The sequence below is a fragment of the Pinus tabuliformis genome, chromosome 5_1, assembly GCF_031772625.1.
Source record: "Pinus tabuliformis cultivar Carrire ecotype Pingquan chromosome 5_1, CPIR1, whole genome shotgun sequence".
NCBI lineage: Eukaryota > Viridiplantae > Streptophyta > Pinopsida > Pinales > Pinaceae > Pinus > Pinus tabuliformis.
In genome coordinates this window covers 131,898,411-131,918,839 of record NC_142305.1, presented here as the reverse complement: position 1 = coordinate 131,918,839, position 20,429 = coordinate 131,898,411, and the positions used below count along the sequence as shown (strand labels likewise).

Sequence of the window (20,429 nt, the reverse complement as noted above, 5' to 3'; positions counted from 1 at the left end):
CTTGACATGTTGGCGGGTCCAGCAGTGTCAACATTTTTGGCGCTAGAAGGAGGGCCAGATGACAAGCTATGTCCTCTCATCCTGTTTTGAACCTTTGCATATCTATCATGGAGTCTTGCACTCTTCTCCCTTCGCGATGTTTTTCGTATGTCGAATATGTTACCATCGCGAGTGAGTTTTTCAATCTCTTGTCCACATACACGTATGATGGTGAAGGCGAAGTAGCCTGTCCTAAGTTCTTACATGACTTTCTTTCCATGCTTCATAAGGAAGATGGATGTTCTGACGAACAGTCCAGTCTGCTACTTGCATACACACTTCGCGAATCTCAACACCGATGGTTGTTCAACCTGTCGGTTGACAGCATGCACTCACTTGAACACTTCTGTGATCTTATTGAAGACACTTTCTATCATTTTGATCCAGAACATATTGACTAAAAACTGTTACAACAACAAAAGACTCCGCATGAATTGCCTATGGATTTTTGGCAGCGCTTCCATGATTTGCAGTTTCAAGCTCCGAAGATCTAGATGAAATTTTTCTATCTTTGGGACCGATTCGAGTATTGTCTTAAGAAATCTGTTCATCCCAAGAAGAATTTTAAACTCAAGCCTCACTCAACATTCTTCAGTGATGGAGTTGCGCAATCACAGACGAAGACGATCGCTGTCACAAGTGATTGTTCATTGTCCCCTCATCAAACAGCTCCACCACTACAGAGTGATGCGGGAGATCATGCTCACACATATGTTCAGCTATCACATCCTCCCAACATCACTTCACTTAATTTTCACGTAGATTTGGTTGTGAGTCCATCAAGTTGTCATATGCATTTAGTACCAAAACCTCCATCTTCGTACCCGGTTGTTCCTCCGGATGATGTTGTCTTGTGTTCTTCCATTCTGGACTCTACACCAGTTGTGAACGAGGATCAAGCCACTGACGGAGTTGGTGTTGCACAACCAACATGCGTTGTCATTCATGAAGAGTATTACTGGGAGCTTGAGCATCAACACTCGGCAAAGGATGACCCCCTTTCATCCAAGCCTCCTCCGTTCTTCCCTGACATCTTTGGTAACCCTGTCATCCATGATTTCGATGTGTGTCTTCATTTACAGATGCACCCATTGTTGATCACTCACGAAACACACCGGATGTCAGTCCATCATTTGACAACGGAGAGGATGAATCATTCATTGAAAATCCACTTGATTTTTCATCTGCCTTTTCCGGAAACACAGAGGGTGAATTTGTTCACTTCTCATCTACCCCTCTGTTTGATTCATCAGATCATGAGGATGTCGATGCAATCATTGATTTTTCTGATCACGGCTGTCGTGATCCATTTACTCTCATATTCGATCACGATCATGATTATATCAAATCGATTTTTTGAAGCCACTGGTTTATGATGATCTAGCTGATGATGAAGTCGAAACCCTCCAGACTATCGAGGCACTTCAGCCTAAGTTGATGGTTATGTTAGGCCCTCAGTGTCCTAAGGTTGGTTTCACTTCTGATCAGGAAATTGTTCAACTACCCAAGGCTCCTCATCGCTCATCTGTATGCATTGAAGATCAATCTCACACATAGATCATGCTTCCTCCACTCGAACCGCACGATCCCATCACTCATGCATTGGAGGAATCTTACATTGCAAGCACATGTGCGCGACGCAAGTTTCCTTTGTTTCTTTCGTTTGCTTGCATGTCACAGTCAAGAGTATGTGTATGCTTCAAAGTTACACGCATTACATTGCAAGCACATGTGCGCGACGCAAGTTTCCTTTGTTTCTTTCGTTTGCTTGCATGTCACAGTCAAGAGTATGTGTATGCTTCAAAGCTACACGCAATGTCACACAACACCATGACAAGTCCACGGAGCACATGTCATGTACTTGCACTCGCTTATGTCCTGTGGACACTTTGAAACATGGAGTGTGTTTGTCTTCATTGTTATATCATTTTTGTTTGCTGGTTCGCACAACCGAGTTGCTCACAGACCAAGTCTTCACCACCATGGGTCAACCAATGTGCCGGTGACTGCATTGGAAATATCACTTCACGTGATCAGGGCCATGCACCATTAGCTTAAGAGTAGGAGTAATGTTTGCTTTCAATTTGTTTGCTTGCATGCTCGTTTGCTTACTTGCTTTGCTTGTTTGTTTGTCTGCTTGTTTGCTTACTCGCTTTGTGTTTTTTTCTACTTCTGTTTTGCTTTGTCATTTGTTTGCTTGTTTTGTTCGTAGGTTAGTTTTGCATGAAACCATGTCTGACTCTTGAAACAAGCTGAGTAAAGTACAAGAGGCCTCATGCAGCTATCACTACTTGGTTATCTGTCGTCCTGCCTCTGTATGAAGGACTTATTACTTTTAGTCCATGATACGTCGATGAAAAATACATACTGCTGGAAGTGAACCTTGGTGAAAACACAACGCTTGTGCGCTAACTAGTGTCACCTACTCTAGTCGATTGTTTTTGGGTTAACCATTGTTAGCTCAGTCAAGTAGAGTAAGGTGAGGGGGAAAATCTTAGCAAGCACGTTAGAGGTATATAATAAAATACTTCTCTAAAGGAACAACTTCTTCTGCTCTCAATGAGTCGCCATCCCTCTTTTGCCTCTGAAATAAAGAAGTGTTATGCACGGTAATGAAAAAAAATGAAAAATTAAAAAATGAATAAGGCAAAAGAAGAGAAAGGCTTCCTGCCCAGAGAAGTGATGCAAGTAACTCCGCCGGGGTACTGACCAGGCTCGCTGGCAGCGGAGTGATGCTTTTGTTCATGTGTGACTCCATCGGGGCACTGTCCAGCCCTGCTTGCAGCGGAGCAACACTAAAGATGAAACTAAGACTCTTACGACTATATCGCTTGTGCATAAATATACCCTCAAACCTAATCAAAACAATTGTATTGACTTGACTTGGAATGTGTGTCAATCGACTCAGAGCTTGGTAGATGCTACATCTCATAACCAAGCTAGTGTGAAACCAAGATGAACTTAGAACTGAACAATACTTCCGGACATGTTAGACTTGCTTTTCGCGAACAAAGTCCATTCAAAGAGCTGGAGTTCTACCAGTGTGTCGCCAAGTGTTGTAGCGGCTACAACCACCCTCTAAAATTTTTCCTTCGCTTCGTTTTGGAGCCTTCCTACCAACCTTTCACAACAGCATATCTTGCTTCATCAAGAACACAAGCTTTAGTGGTTTTCTTGCAGAATGACAGCTTGTCCATCAAAGCTTGTTGCATTCCCCTCACAAGTTGTTTCTACGGACTTGGTCCAACTGCAAGTTGAGCAGCTCCTTCAAGAAATTGCGCAATTCTGGAGGGAAACCAACCTTCCCTCCAGAAATTGTGCAATTCTGTCTAGCAGTTTGTTGGGCTTCAGAATTGCGCAAAGTTACCAGTCAGGCTTCATCCAAAAAATTGTGCAATTTCTCCCAGTAGGGCTGCTCAGCGCAGGAATTGTGCAATCCTAGGCAGCAGTCAACTGCTCTGCCAAAAATGAGGCAAATCTCCTCGGCAGCCACCTCAGCTCCCTCCCAGAAATGCTCATTTCTTCCCAGTAGTTGAGCAGGCTCTTGCATGTGTAGTTGGTTTGACTAGTTCCACCCAAGACCAAGGAAACTTGACTTGCATGCATGGGCTGCTTTTTCCCAGAATACAAAAAGCAACATGAAAAAAGCATCCCTAGATTTTAGGGAGCTATTTTTAGCAGTTGGAGGTTACATGCAAAGATCGTTTTAGAATTTTTCCTCTAAGTGTCTCTTTTTCCTAGATTTGTGGCATGCACATCATGAGCTTCAAACTTATTTATTCGACGCATCAGAGCTCATTTTTTCACATCGATCTTGGAGCTTTGACATCCCACAGCACATCCAGGACTCTTCGACACATCCAGCTCAGCTATTCACGGGTAAGTGGTCTCAACTTGTCTTTTGCAGAATTTCTATCGTTTTTTGTGTTTTCGCTTGTGTGAGTGTTGTTTTCTTGATTTCTTTGAATGCTTGTGTCATTTACATGCATACTAGCTTGAACTAGCACCATTTCAGTTTTCGTTAGCATCTCACTCTTGTCACATACATGAAACTGTTTTGCATGAACGGTCGTCGATGTAGCGACCCGCTTCGCCCACATGTATGTTATTCCGTTTTTTGAATCGTTCATTCATTGTTTGCATGCACGAACATTTTCTTCTGCTTACACTTAGTATCGTCATGCATTCACAATCACATTTTCTTTCAGTTGCCCGTCAGCGAGTCTGGGAAGCCTTGGCCCAAACTCTGCCTCACCAAGACAACATTGCGCAATCCTAAGAATGAAGGCTTTGTCTTCCTCTTAGGAAATGCATATTTCTGCCTAGAAGCGGTCCTCCAGGATTATATTGCCCAATTATGAGGAATAGTGACTGCTGGACCAAAAAATTGCACAATGCAGTCACTGGGCCCGCAACCATTGCCAGCTGAAATTGCACATTGCACAATTCCAGTAGTCAGTGAGCCAGCCTGGATTGCGCAGTCCAATTCCAACAGTCAGTCAACCTCCCCAGACAGCCCAGACTACCTTTTGCATAGTTCTGGCAGCCACTCAGCCAGCCTCCCAAAAGAAATTGCACAATCCTTGCCTATCAATCCCCAGATGTGTTGCATGTCTTTCCTCAAGTGTGTTTTGGTTTTCGCTGACATATTTCTTGCCATGCATGTCGCTTTGTCTCCAACTCTAGCAAGTGTTCATCCACCTCTTTGCAATTCAGAATAATGGCCTCCAAGAGAGCAAGATCAAAGGACACTGACAGAAGTGCAACTGAAGCAGCAATTGAGCGAGTGTTTGCAAGTCTACCAATCTATGAAGATACCAAGTTGATTCTAGATAAGGACGTAAGCTGAAATGGCAAGAGGTCAATGATGCATTTGCAGGCACATTTGAGGAAGACCTTGAAGACCACCGGTAATATGTGAAAATCCACAAGTCGACTTAAACCGGATTGCATGCAGGTATCTCGTGCTCCCATGCATGGACATGATACATTGGATCGTCTCACACACTGATCCTGAGACGATGACATTGAGCAGTGTTAGCAGGACGGTGATTGCTATCTTTAGGGCACAGGGTTATGATGAGATGTATCATATGTCAGAGCTCGTGACCATCATGGAGACACCCTTCAGCGTACCTAGAAGCAATACCAACTCCATAGACATTTTGAAGAATTGGGTGAAGGAGGCAACTAAATTAGGATGACACCCAACCAGGTCTACAAGACGAAGACGCTGCGGAAGGCGTATCAATACTTGGTCATCTTTGCATGCCGACTATATGGCCAAGAAAGCACGGAAACCTTCCCACATAGATAGGTGATTGCGCTGGATCAATTGGCCAGAGAGGGCAAAGCATGTAACTGGTCTAGCATGTTGGCTCATCAGCTAAAGGAACAGGTAACAAGGGCTCGACAACCGCCCAAAGGTATGCAAGCATAAATCTACATGTCCGCCTACATCTTGGATGCAATCTGCGCCCGACAGGAGTTCCCGGGCTTGAAGTGGACATGGACACTGACGGAGACTACTGTGAACACTTATTGTAAAATGTTATCCAAATGCAGCTTCAGAGGAGTTATCACAAGACTATCTGATCATTTTGTCACCGCAATTTACAAGATGATATTCGAACAAGATCCACCCTGCATGTCAAAGGCAGCAACGGAGGCATTGATAGACATTGTTGATTGGTATGCGTCAGCGTTCGGCACCTTCATATGAATGTACAGCTTGGAGAAGCCTCCGCATGTTCTATCGAAGTTTGCCTTGGACATACTTGTCATGCAGGAAGTAGCATATCACATCTTGGCAGGATTGACAGCTAGGATGCACCGGAAGAAGAAGGCACATTGGCCCGCTCTTCTGCTGCGCATTGGCTTATACGAGATCCAGAGTTTCAAACATACGGATGTCGAAGCAGAGCAGATGAAGAAGTATCCATTCGACCTCCGAAGTTACAACTCGATGACCCGCATTGTCTTGTGAAAGATCACTATGCGAGAGTACAGTTCAACTGGATCCACGGGGCATGTCATTGGGCAGAGGAGGACCCATGGAGATATTGTTACAACTCTTCCAGACTCAATGAACTGGTCAACTTCACTGTGGAATGGTTAGCAAAGCAATGTGAAGTAGCATCCCAGAGAGCAGAAACAACATCAGGGGTGAACATACCAGTGCACGACAAAGGCAAGAGGAAGATTGTCGATTGCATGGAGGGAGAGAAAAGTTGCAAGTTCCGAGTAGACCCACTTGTGGAGAAAGCAGCTGTGGCTATAGAGGCGAAGAAGCAACAACGCGATAAGCGAAACGCGCAAAGGCAGAGAGAGAAACAGAGAATGGAGGAAACGGAGGAGTTGCATGAGTTGAAAGAGCAACCCTGGAAGGAACAAGAGATGCGCAGACAAGAGAAGGAAGTGCAACAAGAACATGTACAGCAGGGGGCACATCTTGTGCAGACAGATGAAACAACGCCCATACAGGTAGTGGACTCATTAAAACAACTAGCATCAGGCAAACAGGGTGAGCCATCACAGGAGCAGGACTTCGCTCAGGAGATAGAGCGAGCACTTGAACAAATGGATACGGATATGGAGCGGCAGGAATTAGAGCAAGACATCGACCTCATGCCTCGCCACCAAGAGGTCAACCCACCAACTTCACCACATCTAGAAGACGAGCAAGTCCTAAGCGACCAAGGAGACACTGAGATCCTTGGAGATCAGCCGGAAGGAGAGATGCACAACATCTCATTCGACGAGTCTCAACATAGAGTTGTGAAATCTCGCAGAGTGTCAACTCCGGAAGATCACACATCTCCTGCGCAGTATGAGGAACGAGTGATCGTGTCTAACATGCGCAAACATCCAACAACATTGGCCGATGCTACCAGAGCTTATGTCAAAGCCACTAGCTCGAGTGTTCGCTTTCTGATAGCTAAGAATGAGCGAATGGTGAAGGAACTACAGATAGCCAAGCAGGGAGGAGAATTGGTTACAGCATCTGCCCGAGCAGAACTAAAGAAGGCAATACTAGATGAAGTGTTGTCCCTTGACACAGTCATGCGGGCTTTGTATTCCAAGTTTGGTACCGTGCACAAAGCAGTGGTCCATCTCAACGGATGGCAGCAACAATGTGCTAGAAGAGCACGTATCTTGTTGAGCGTGCATGTTGTTGTTGATTACATGCAAACATGGACAATGAGATACAAAGAAGCCCCACTTCACTTGCCTAATATGATGAAGCCTAGACTGGTCGAGCTGAAGGCACGCATTCGGAGTCAGATCCGGAACTATAAAAAGCTCCCGCATCTCATCACTAGTCTACAAGCTTCCCATGCACGTGTATTCAAGAGTATGGATGCTGTGGTGGGCACAGGTCCGACTAGAGCTTGACTCGTACTTTGACGAGTTGATACGCATAGCCACGAGCACAGACTTGCCAATCAGTGCAGACATCATGCACAAGTATGTTGCCGATCTGGCCACCCTCAAAACAATAATGTGCATGCTATTAAACGAGTTAGACACAGGAGCCCGAGCAGTGTACCCGGATGTTATGGAGGCAAGAGTCAGGATCCAGAAAGATGTTACCTTGGAGTACACGGACACCATTGCGGACTATCGATCTTGGCATCATTTCACTATTGTCGATCATCAAGAGGATGTAGAAGAGTTAGACTTCCCACGGTTGTTCGAGTCATAGTGATGTCTTGCATGGCTTGCTCAAGCCATTTTGTCTCACGTGGATACATGTGCATTGTAATGTAACGTCTTGTCAAGTGTAAGTTCGAGTGTTGATAGTTGGATGTAACAGTCATAGAGTAGATGAAGAGTCATGAGGGTAGATGAACTGTCACAAAGGGAAATGTCAAGGGTCACCTCGCCCTTTGCTATAAATAGTCCCTCATAACTCATTGTAAAGGCTTTTGGTCAACCAAACTTCGATAGGAGAATCTCAGAGAAAGCTTGGACGATATTGTAATGCGCCTTGGCTTCTCCATTGCGCAGAGCTAGTATATCTCTTTGGAGGAGCAAGCGGTTGTGGTTGTAACGTTCCACTATTAGAACTAGTGGTTGGACATGGATGTATTGTATGACTAGAACTTACACTTCTTAATATAACAGAGCCAACACGTTTTCATGCATATGTTGTTACTGTAGTTGGACTATTCTGGTTGTTGTAGCAATGTATGTTATTTAACTTACGCATTTGTGTATGAACTATTTTATATGCAATTGTATGAATCTTGTTGCAGATGTGTTGTTGGTTTGAACATCACTTTGGATTGCTCGCTATCTTGCTTTCCAGCCGGTGATGCATCTTTGCTCGTGTGTTCCCTTCTAAGACGAGTACTATTACAGGTTTCCAAGGAGTGCATTCACCTCACTCGCCATGTGTTAGAACCTCTCATACACCTTCCTTGACTCGCAGTAGTTGTCACACCCTTGCTACCAGCAAGGACATCTTACTTGTCTCTGTGTGAAATCGTGATGAAGGCATTACCGTACGACCCACTGCTGGGACTCCTACACGAAACGGTCTGAGTTCTAATTGGGACTTGTTACCGAGGAGATCCCTGACATGTTGGTGAGTCTAACACCATTAATAAGTTGTTACAAAACCAAAGAAGATTTTTGTAGATGAGCTTGTATTTAAGAGAAACCTCTCAGTTTTTGAAAATTCTTCTCCAACTCCTCAGAATCCATGCCCAATGATCACGACTAAAACAAGAAATGACGAACTCTGCAAAATGGATTGTAAGGATTCATTCGAATCTTCCGATCTATGACACCTATTACAAAACTCAAGGGGGTTTTGTTATTCAACTCGTGTTTGACAAAAACCTCTTTTGGTTTTTCAAAATCCATTTCTAGTTGTTCAAAATCTGATTTTGAAATTAACTGCTAAAACAGTAAAAAATGCAACAAATCCCCTACAGCAAAAACACAACGACTGGGCACAAAGAACTCATCTTTTGCATACTTTTGATCATCCCCTATACTTCTTGATGTGCCAAGCAAATAGAAGATAACTCCCAAATCATCAGACACCCATTGGAAAACACCTGTCTAAACTTGTAAACTTCCATTCATAAAGATCATCACCTACAACAGAAGCGCAGTGAATTTCATTTGCATATGTTTGATTAGATGTTGGGGCCTCTAACCGAGTAAAACAGTTGGTAGATGATGTTTTCAGCCTTAAAAACTTCCTTTGAACCCTCACATGTGAAAAGAAGAGCAATAACACTACTATTCCTTCCATTTAATATCCTTTGACAGTAGCACAGCAAGAAAGCGCAACAAGTTAAAGGTTATGAGGGTTGCAAGCTTTATTGGGCACTCTCCTCAATTGCTAAAGATGAATCTATCAGTAGACAACATGAATTATACTAGAAAAGAGAAATTTGGAACCTGAGGATGGTCGTGGTAGCAAGAAAACCTTTGATTTGTAGAAGCACAACACAAAGGGAAAGCGCAACAACAACTTGTAATGATGATGATTTGATGATTTGACCTTGCAACTGACTTGAAAAGACACCACTTGATTCGACTCAATGATGAAAAACCCAAATCCGTTATTATCTTCACTCAAAAGACTAATAACTTGATCTCTAAGAGATCATAGCAAGACTTTACAAAATGAGCAAAATAATAAAAAGACTAAGCTTGACTTTGATTACTATAACATATGACACTAGCAGCATGCATGATTGTTCATCAAATGGCTATACTAAACATTGAAGCACACTTGTGAACCCTAGATGGATCCACTAGACATATATCGCAAGGTTTTTGTTCTGAGATCTAATTAGAATTGGTCATGCCAAGTTCTCAACTAAAACACAATAAGATAGACAAACTCAGAATAATCCAAATGTCTTACTCCACTCCCCTTTTATAGGCTTGATAGACTCTCTAGAAACCTATAATATATTGTTTTTCTCTAAAAATGGAAAGAAATACCATGGGAAAACACCATGAGTGAATACCGCCGCAAACAATAACCAAATTAAAAAAAAAAAACAGAATATTACACTTATTCATGTGTACTCTGTTATGCCCATTATGCATCAAACCTTGATATTAAAATTAGTGCTTTGAAGGGTTAACATATCTTTCAGGCGTCTTCGAGTCCATATGCAGTGGTTGAAGATTATCTGGAGAGCATTCCAGAGGTATTCCAAGTACTGGTTGGACTAGTACCTAGTACCTGGTTCTTAAATTTCTTCATGTTTCTTCTATTATGCCCATTATGCATCAAACCTGATAATTCAAAATAGTGCTTCGAAAGGTCAATATGTCTTTCGGGCGTTTTCAAGTCCATATGTAGTGGCTGAAGATTCTCTGGAGTGCATTTCAAAGGTCGGTACCGGTTTGACTAGTCCCCGGTTCTTAGATTTCTTCATGTTTCCTCTATCGTGCCCATTATGCATCAAACCTGATATGCAATTTAGTGCTTTGAAAGGTCAATATATCTTTGAGGCGTCTTCGAGTCCATATGTAGTGGTTGAAAATTCTCTGGTGAGCATTTCAAAGGACTTCCTAGTACTGGTTGGAGTACACCCTGGTTCTTAAAGACTCTTTCTTGCAGCAAGGTGGATGGTTCTCTGTCTCTAAGGTTTCTTCTAGAATTTCTCCATTGTTGTTCCCTTACATTACATGATTTTTATGGCTAAGCCATCTCGCAGCGTCAACACTTGTCACGCACAAATAAGCGAATCATTGCACAATGCACTTGGCGAGTCTACAGACCACAGTGGCAAAGCATATTTGTGTGTTTACACAAGCAGGGTCATCAATTGTGTAGGAAGAATTTCCTCTCAGTACTGTAGACAGATGACGCCATGAAGATGCCATACTACATGGAAAGGTGTTACAATTAGTGAAAAATCAGATTTTTTTTTAACACGCATACGAGAGATGGATCAGAGTGGCCTTCACTCATTCCAGTTACACAAAAGGCAGTAACAACCCATGATAGAAACCTCAGACTGCAATAGAAAAGGGTTTTCGAAATTTGCATTAATGGGCATCTCTACCTCCGAAATGCCCTGGCAGCCATAGACAACGTCATTAAGGTTGTCATTATTATTTCAAAACACTGTGAAGCGCCCACTGATATAGACGATAACCCATGAAAGGCAATTACAGAAATGCCCCAAAAAAACAAAGCCGAAGGGCATCCGAATCAGTGCTATTTCCCCGCATTCCGGCATCAAAATCAGCACTATTCCTCGTGGTGAAAAGGCCAAACTTAAACCCTTCTCCTGGATTCAACACAGTGCAGAATAAAAGCAAAGCAGGAAAAACAACCACACAATAACTCGCTAACAAAACCATAGTATGCATGCAGACTAAAAAGGCAGACTAAAAAGGTTCGACTGCTTCATTACAAGGTTTAAAACTTAAACTTGTTCTTGTTCTTGTTTTTGTTTTAAACAAATAATGGTGGGGAACTAACAACTTCTAACAATTAGCAAGCCACATATATTAGAAATTTATAGTTTAGTTTATGATCAAGAAGTTCGGAGCCTATAGGAAATTGGAGAGATCTTAGACTTTAATGGTACATCTATCCTTCTAGCCTTACTAATTTAATTTTAAAATTACAGCTAAGATAAAGAATAAATTGGTATATCAAACCCTTTGTTTGCGAGACAAATAATCCCTTTGCATTAGTAATTTAACGGTCAAACCAGACACCAAATTAATGTACTAAAACCCTTATTTATAATACTTCCAATGCAGCAATTTGACCATTAAATTTACAAAGATGGGTATATTCTACTCCTCTCAATTTCGACCTACAAAAACCAAATGTTCTTAACCATGTAATCCAAATTAGAAATAACTACACAGTTAATGGGTACAAAAACCAAATGTTCTTAACCATGTAATCCAAATTAGAAATAACTACACAGTTAATGGGTGCAAATGATGCACGTTCCCAGCGGTGCACACTCCAAAACAACAAGGTAGCCAACGTAATGACTGGCCTAACCAAATTCCCTCGGATTCTGGCCTAATCAAATTCCCTCGGAGTCGCCACCTTTTAATGTCCCACCAGCTACGATCAATAGGCATCTCTACCTCCGAAATGCCCTGGAAGCCATATATAACGTCAATGTGGTTGCCTTTAAAGTTCCAAACCACTCTGAAGCGCCCACTGAGACAGATGACAACCCAAGAAATGCAATTACAGAAATGCACAAGAAAACACTAAAGGGCATCCGAACCAGTGCTATTTCACCGCATTCCGGCATCAAAATCAGCACTATTCCAAGTGGTGAAAAGGCCAATCTCACCTTAACTTCTTCTCCACGATTCACACTGTGCAGAAAAAAACCAGAGCAGGAAAAACAAGCAAACAGTAACTTAATAACAAAACCGGAGCATGCATGCCGATTAAAAGCAGGTTGAGTGTTTTAGTACAAAGCTTCATTTATACCAATAAATAATAATTTAATTTAAGGTTATGGTCCAGCTAAACTTCAAAATTGGTCCACCAGACCTCTTGTTCGTGGGATAAGGAACTTTTTCTGTTCACTGATTTGAGTGTCAAGCCACACATCAAAAGGCCCTCTTGTTTGTGGAACAGGGAACTTCTTTCGCATAGTAATTTGACTATTAAAATCTACAAAATATACATACTCTACTCCTAACGTCTTTAATTCAAAAAAACATGTATTCTTAACAATATAGTAAATAGATTGTAAATATAATCCAAGCTAGAGATAACTACGCAGTTATTGGGTGCAAGTATATACATTTCCACTGCCATGTGAGCAGGTAGCGATGCACACTCTAAAGAATCAAGGTAATGACTAGCCTAAACAAATCCACTCGGCTGTGTTCCAAAGGGCCACCTTTTAATGCCCACTAACTATCAGCTTGTATTCCCTAAATTGGTGACATCCTCCTCATCCACAGTGGTACAGTTGACTGTGAGAATAATGCAGAAATGGTTAGTTATGAGTGGTTGAACTGAATTAGTTTTAGGTGGTTAAACAGAATTAGTTATAGGAATTAGTTTGTATTTTAACCTATATAAGTGTGATGTAATTGAGCAAAGTAATTAATGAAATTGTGTCAGTTTTATGTTTTAAGTTGGTATCAAAGCTCAGGGTTTGAGCTGGGGTGATAGCGCAAGTGAGGAGGGCCGAGGGTATGGTATTTACCGAGGCCAAAATTAAAAGGGCCGAGTTTGTGAGGAGGAGAGACTTGCCTCACTGAGGAGACGCTGCATAAGACACATTTGCTGCGTGTTACTGTCTGTGGCCCTGTCCAGAACGCTGTTGCGAACGTGCTGTCAGAACCCGTGAGCCGTTGGTGGTGTGCCGTTGAGAACCATTGCTCGTGCTGCCAGAACGCGGAACTGTCGAGAAGCAAGGTGTCGAGAACCGTTGCTCGTGCTGCCAGAACGAGGAACCGTCAAGGAGGGGCCCGTTGCAGCCATCAAGGTTTGTCTAAACAATTTTTTTTGGGTGAGCCCGTGTATGTTGACCAGAGCCCGTGTATGTCTGAAGAAGACTCCGCCGTTTTTCTGTTGAACTGCCGCTTCCCTTTGAACTGCCGCAAAGGGTTTCATTGTCGCCGAAAAATAGCCGCATTTTTCCTTTCAACTGTCACAAAGGGTTGCACTGCCGTCGAAAGATAGCTGCAGCCGCATTTTTCTTTAAACTACCGCTTGAAGAAGAGCTGCACGAACCTGTCTCGAAAAGATCCGATAGCAAGATTATCCCCTTAACATATTTATTAAGGGTATCTTTGTGGTGCATTTTTTAAGATTGTGTGGTGCTGTCCGTCGTTGTCCAGAACGCTGTCAAGAACACCCTGTCCAGAATCCACTTGCTGGTGTGCTGCCAAGACCCCTGTCAAGAACTCGGGTAGCAGTTGCTGTTGTGCGTATGTGCTGCCAAAACCCCTGTCAAGGACTCGGGTAGCAGTTGCTGTTGTGAGAACCGGTGTGTCCAGAAGAAGACGGAGACTCCCTGCGTGTGTTTCTTTGATTTTCTTGAAACCTTGCTGCGAGAACTTTGCTGGTGTGTTTTGCAAGCTTCCACCGTTTCTACTACCGTGGTCATATTCTTTTTCAGTCGGCCCGGTTTTTCTTTGTTTTGTTGCAAAAATCGTGTAAGTGGGTCTTGTTCAAGAGAGTGCTGTTAGTGAGCACAGTTTGTGACAGCGGGTCTGATTGGAGGAGCCGTTTTGTTTGAAGTGTGATACAGCTGTTTGAAGTGTGATAAAGCTAACTGATATGTCTATTATTTTAGACAATGATCTTTTTAATGATCATTTTCTCATGAACCCATTTGGGATTAGCAGTGTTTTTGAGTCCATTGACAAAGAGTTTCATGTTGTTGAAGATCATGTCCCTGAAGAAATCACTCATGTTGTTGAGGATCACGCTGTTGAAGAAATCACTGAGATTAAAACTTGCCCGGTTGTTAGAAGTTTTATTGGATCTACTTTCAAAGATGACTGCATTTTGGTGACTCCTTCGTTGGTTCCTCATGGAAAGTGGGGAGAACATGAATTAAATTACCTCATTCGAGATCTTGCATTGCCTCTCACTCCAAAAGAGGTTGTTGACCTTAAGTATGTACGCAAGGAGCAAAGGAATTTCATAAGGAAACCCAAAAAGGTGAAGATGAAACTGCACCAGCAATGGAAAAGGAACAAGCATGGACCTTTTAATAAGAAGGCAAAAATGAAATGTTTTGTTGTAAGCCTAGCTGAGACTTAGACCAGCAGGCAAGTTACAGTTTAAGTCGTCATGATTAAGAATATAGTTTCTTGTATATCGTGCTATAGTTATATAGTTGGAATTAAGGGGGAGTGGTAGAAAGGTATTAATTCCAACTACCCTCTGTTAATGCAGTAGCTAGATCAATCTAGAGAATACAACAGATGTTCAAAGTACAAGTTCTAGAAGTCAGTTAGGTATGGTAGAAAATCCATTTCTCCATTAAGGGAGGATGTGAGAATAATGCAGAAATGGTTAGTTATGAGTGGTTGAACTGAATTAGTTTTAGGTGGTTAAACAGAATTAGTTATAGGAATTAGTTTGTGTTTTAACCTATATAAGTGTGATGTAATTGAGCAAAGTAATTAATGAAATTGTGTCAGTTTTATGTTTTAAGTTTCACTGGGAAATCGAAGTACCCAATTGACACCCACTCTTAAGGGTGCTCCACTACTAGGCTCCCTCCCCTAATTCTCTCAAAATTATCATCCAACTATATATAGCCAAGGCACACCACACAATTTTTAGACAGACCAACTAAAGATAAAGCAGAATGAAGCCAGGGCAAATGTAAACACCCATCTAACTTTATAATTCAAGAAATAGGAACAGAAAATACTCAATATATTATTATTTCATGAAATCACTAACATAGAAGAATAATTATTTTTTATTCCACGTGTAAATCTGTAACCCTAACATGAAATAAATACATGATGAAATAGAAATCCAGATGTACATATAGTGTGGATAATTTGATATGTAAAAACACAAAATATCAAATATTTTAGTATTTCATGATACCACTGATTTAGAATACAATTTGATACAACCACACAGTGAATTAAATATCCAAAAAAGGATCAATCATTGTAAATTCAGTACAGAATTTGGTATTTACACAAATGTACGTAAACTAGGAAGTGATGAAAAATTGAACATTGAGATGAGATTCTTGAAAGAATGAAGGTAGTTCTGGAGATAAAAACAATCTAATTTTCCTGCTATGGCATTCCTCAGTGCTCACATAAGAATGCTAATAATACTCGGCTAAAAATTCAATGAACCATGTGCCCTAAATTAGTAAATACGTAATTAATGATTATGCCTCGTCTTCTCCTTGCTTGTCCAGCCTATGTATTTATTAATTAATTTATGCATTTGCACTTCCGTTGTATAACAAATATTTTCTACTTGCTGCAGATAAATTACAGAAATACCAATATCATAAAGGTTTTGCAGTGCTGCACAGGGCATGCACCGTATGCAATTTCCATTTTCCTTATTACCCAATGGTGGACGGAGTTTCCTCCACGGTAAACGCATCTACACAAGTACTTTCCAGGCACGGCATTCTCCAGGAAATGGATGGATACACCCTTAGCGCGCCTTCGTACGAAACACCCTTCGCTTTATACAGTTCAAAAAGGCATCAATAACCAATATGAAAGTGCTGTCATAGCAAAGTTTACACTTAACTTCATTGCGTGAGTTTTGAATCAATTTCCACATATGTGACAAGAAATGTCACCTCTTTGAATTGCTCACAAAGTTTCATCAACAATTCAGAATATGCCACCTGCCCTGCCAAAAATTTGATGAATCAGTTCACTAGAGTCCAGGAAATTACCATCAATGAAAGTGTCTATAAAAACAGTAAATATGATTGCAATGGGGTTGTGACCCATTGCAGATATTTCTTGGAGCACCTTGTAATAACGGCAGTGAAATATAACGAGATTAATATGGCAGGCCTTCTGTCATTTCTCAGAACAACCTTTCTGGCTCCTGAAACTGTCCTTTTGGTTACAGAGGACATTGTTTACTACTGAATATATCACATTGTCATTGTCAAACCCTTTTTAAGATCTTATGCAATAGTTTCTTAGCCTCTTCGGGAATACTGTCCTTGCATAGTCCATGCATGAGAGTGTTATATGTAACACTATCAGGGACATGACCGCTATCATTCATCTGTTGAAATAATTTTATTGCCTCCCTAAATTTACTAGCATGACAGAATCCACCTATCAATGTGTTGTATGTAACAACATCAGGGCTTAGACCCTGCTTTGGCATCTCATGGAAGATCTGTTGGGCTGCCTCTATCTTGCGAAGCTAGCAGAGCCCATCTATTAATGTATTGTAGGTAACTAGGTTAGGTGCGTAACCTTTCTCCAACATGTCTTGAAGGACGTCCCTGGCCTTCTCCATGTTACCCACTTTGCAAAACCCATTTATAAGTGTATTGTATGTGATTTCATTGGGCTCATGGCCCGTTTGCACCATAACATCTAACAGCCCGTGAGCGTGTTGATGCTTGCCTTCTTTGCAGAGACCGTGAATAAAAGCATTGTATGTGATCACATTGGGAGTATACCCTTTATCCAACATCTCATGAAGCATTTGGGTGGCCTCTTGCAACTGTCCTTCCTTGCAAAACCAATTTATAAGCGTATTGTATGTGATTTCATCTGGCTGGTGGCCTGTTTGCACCATAACACCTAACAACCCAAAAGCCTGTTGAAGCTTTCCTTCTTTGCAGAACCCATCAATAAAAGCATTGTATGTGATCACATTGGGAGTATAACCCTTATCCAACATCTCATGAAGCATTTCGGTGGCCTCTTGCAATTGTCCGTCCTTGCAAAGTCCATCTATAAATGTACTATAGGTAACTCGGTCAGGCCTGCAACCCTTCTCCAACATATCTTGATGGAGCTCCCTGGCCTTTTCCAGATGACCCACCTTGCAAAACCCATTTATAAGTGTATTGTATGTGATTTCATCAGGCTGATGGCCCGCTTGCAACATAAGATCCAACAGCCAAAGAGCTTGTTGAAGTTTGCCATCTTTGCAGAGGCCATCAATAAAAGCATTGTATGTGACTACATTGGGAGTATACCCCTTATCCAACATCTCATGAAGCATTTTGGTGGCCTCTTGCAATTGTCCTTCCTTGCAAAGTCCATTTATAAATACAGTATAGGTAACTCGGTTAGGCCTGCAACCCTTCTCCAACATATCTTGTTGGAGCTCCCTGGCCTTCTCCAGATTACCCACCTTGCAAAACCCATTTATGAGTGTATTGTATGTGATTTCATTAGGCTGATGGCCTATTTGCACCATAACATCTAATAGCCCAAGAGCTTGTTGAAGCTTGCCTTCTTGGCAGAGAGCATGAATAAAAGCATTGCATGTGCTCACATTGGGATTATAGCCCTTGTTCAGCATCTCGTTTAGTAGCATGGTGGCATCATGCAATCGCCCTTCCTTGCAGAGACTATTAATAAACACATTGAATGTGACAACATCAGGACATATGTTTCTGTCGAGCATTTCAGAGCAGAGTTTTCCAGCCTCCTCCAACTTGCCTTCCTTGCAAAGGCCATCGATCAGACTATTGTATGTAATTACATCGGGATTATAACCTTTTTGTGACATCTCATACAGTAGTTTCTTGGCCTCTTGAAGCTTACCTTCTTTGCATAGTCCATCCATAAGGGTGCTCAACGTGATTATATTAGGCTCATGACCTCTCTGCAGCATAACAGCCAACAAGCCGAATGCCTCGTGGGTTTTCCCGGTCTTGCATAGACCAAATATTAGGGTATTATACGTAACAACATTAGGATCTTGTTCTTTGCCCACCATTTGATTGTAAAGGTTGACAGCGTCCGCTATTGTGCCCTCCCTGCAAAGCCCTTTCATGAGGGTATTGAAGGTAAAGACATCTGGAACATACCCATGTGCTTCCATTTCATTAAACACTTTGAATGCATCATTCATTCTACCTGTTTGACAGTGGCAATTGATAACAATATTTAAAATTGTGACATCTGGAACAATACCTGCTTCAATCATAACTCTGTAAACGGATAATGCTAACTCTTGTCGATTCCCTCGGGCTAGGCTCCTCAACAAAATAGCGCACGTCGTGAGAGATGGAATGGATTTGGCTGAAACAAGCATCTGGTTGAAGGTCTCCACTGCCTCTGGAAGCCTGTTGGTGGAACACAATCCTCTAATGCGCCTCTCTGGGTTGCCATGGGAATTGTAAGAGGAGTGTGTAGTGCCAGAGGAGTATGAGAGTTGGCTTTTCACAGGGAAAATGATATGGGCGTTATGCTTATTGTTGTTGCTATTTGGGGAATGACGAGGAGAGGGTTGAGGAATAACAGCAAGTGAAATCTTCGAAACGGAAAGCATCGTGAGCAGATTCATATGCATACTGACAATAGTTGGAGTCTATCTGTCTGCAACAGTTCTCAACACTTCAAATCGGAACGTTCTTCGAAACGGAAAGCATCGTGAGCATATTCATATGCAGATTGACAATAGTCGGAGTCTATCTGTCTGCAACAGTTCTCAACACTTCAAATCGGAACCTGTTGCTTTAATCCTGTGTAAGCATATATTGTGCCCTAGCTTCGGCATCTATCTCCATTCACTCATTCGTTGGTGTACTCTGCCCCCAGAAAAAAAGTAACCACAAATATTTCACATCTTCCCACCGTCCACATGAAGTTTGTTCATCTCCACCAATATTTCAAAGAACATTTTTACATCCACAACTGTTTTCAATTCTACCTTCGTGGGCTATATCACGGGACATTAAATTCTTAGAAAGTGCAACTTTATTTGGAGAAAGAAGCCCCCCACATTCCTCAAACTGTTGTTCGAAAGAACCCCTCCACACTCTATAAATAGTGTCGAGCATTCGATTTTCGCGAGGACCACTAAGGACCTCCAACGGGCAGGGATAAAGATTGTCCATGAATGATTTTTATATGCCAAATCAACAATAAAGACGTGGATCATACAGTGATATGAGGTTCAACGGTAAGTTTCCGGGGTATAACCCGCAAGATGAGGGTTCAAATCGCATTGAGTTTATATATGACCTATTGTGTCTTGGCTAGAAGAGTAGGCGACCCCATAGCAGACGTCTCGGCGCTTGTTGAGGCATAAGTTTCTTGCTATTGTGCGGCTTGCAGGCGGTTGCACGTAGCCTAGATTTATAGTGGCAGCCAGTTAGATTTGATCCTGGGTCTGTTCAGGATAACTCTCACCAGTTACCGATTGTCCTAGATTTTAAAAAAAAAAACAATAAAGACGTGGATCCATACAGTGATATGGGGTTTAACGGTAAGTTTCGCTGGGTGAAACCCACGAGGTGAGGGTTCAAATCTCATTGAGTATATATATATGACCTGTTGTGTCTTGGCTAGAAGAGTAGGCGACCCCATAGCAGACGTCTCGGCTCTTGTTGAGGCATAAGTTTCCTGCATAGTGGCAGCCAGTTAGATTTGATCCTGGGTCTGTTCAGGGTAACTCTCACCAGTGACCAATTATCCTAGATTTAAAAAAAAAAAACAATAAAGACGTGGATCTGTGAAGAGGAACCCCGTGCTTTTGGATGTAAATAAGTTTGATCCTGGGTCTATTCAGGATAACTCTCACCAGTTACCGATTATCCTAGATTTAAAAAAAAAAAAAACAATAAAGACATGGATCCGTGAAGAGGAACCCTGTGCTTTTGGATGTAAATAAGTTTGTGTGGCAGACAAGAACTTGGAGGGTGGAATCGCAAGTGTTGACTATAATGTCCCCGATTTCTTGAGCACGAAGATAATAT

General features: G+C 41.9%; 1 pseudogene; it reads right to left on the bottom strand.

The window, feature by feature from the left end:
* Positions 1-16,129: 16,129 nt before the first annotated feature.
* Positions 16,130-19,458, bottom strand: LOC149163781 (uncharacterized; annotated as a pseudogene).
* Between the last annotated feature and the right edge of the window lie 971 nt (positions 19,459-20,429).